The sequence below is a fragment of the Chrysochloris asiatica genome, unplaced genomic scaffold (genome assembly GCF_000296735.1).
Source record: "Chrysochloris asiatica unplaced genomic scaffold, ChrAsi1.0 scaffold00116, whole genome shotgun sequence".
NCBI lineage: Eukaryota > Metazoa > Chordata > Mammalia > Afrosoricida > Chrysochloridae > Chrysochloris > Chrysochloris asiatica.
The window spans coordinates 7,937,515-7,937,990 of NW_006408634.1; the positions used below are offsets into that span (position 1 = coordinate 7,937,515).

At 46.2% G+C, this 476-nt stretch overlaps 1 protein-coding gene across 1 annotated transcript in view; it reads right to left on the reverse strand.

Moving 5' to 3' along the window:
• Positions 1–476, reverse strand: part of LOC102838242 (chromosome unknown open reading frame, human C19orf68) — a 19,698-nt gene that overhangs the window by 6,069 nt on the left and 13,153 nt on the right. The window lies entirely within an intron of this gene.

The window sequence follows — 476 nt, forward strand, 5'->3', positions numbered from 1 at the left end:
ATAAAAATGAGGCTTTCTGCTCTCATAAAGACCTATAGCCTCAGAAACCCTATACAGGGTCGCTATGGATCGGAACGGACTCGACGGCACTTAACAACAACAAAGATTTAAAGCCTCAGAAAGCCCTACAGAATCACTATGACACAGAATCGACTCAGTGGCAGTGGGACTGCTATACCAAGCACGAGGCCCTTTTCCAGGGAAGAGTATCCTGGCTGTACTTCTTCCAAGACACATTTGTTGCCGGGAGCCAGCCCCGGCAAATTTATTTAAAGTTTTTTTTCCAAAGGCGGGTGCAGCGTCAGCGGAAAGAATTACACGGAGTCAATAAATCATGATGAATTAAAAAATCTTATTACATGCTTTAAGGAGCTCTGGTAGCGTAGTGGTTACGAATCGGGCTGCGAACCTTAAGGTCAGCGGTTTCAACTACCAGCCGCTCTGCGGGAGAAAGATGAGGCTTTCTACTCCCGTAA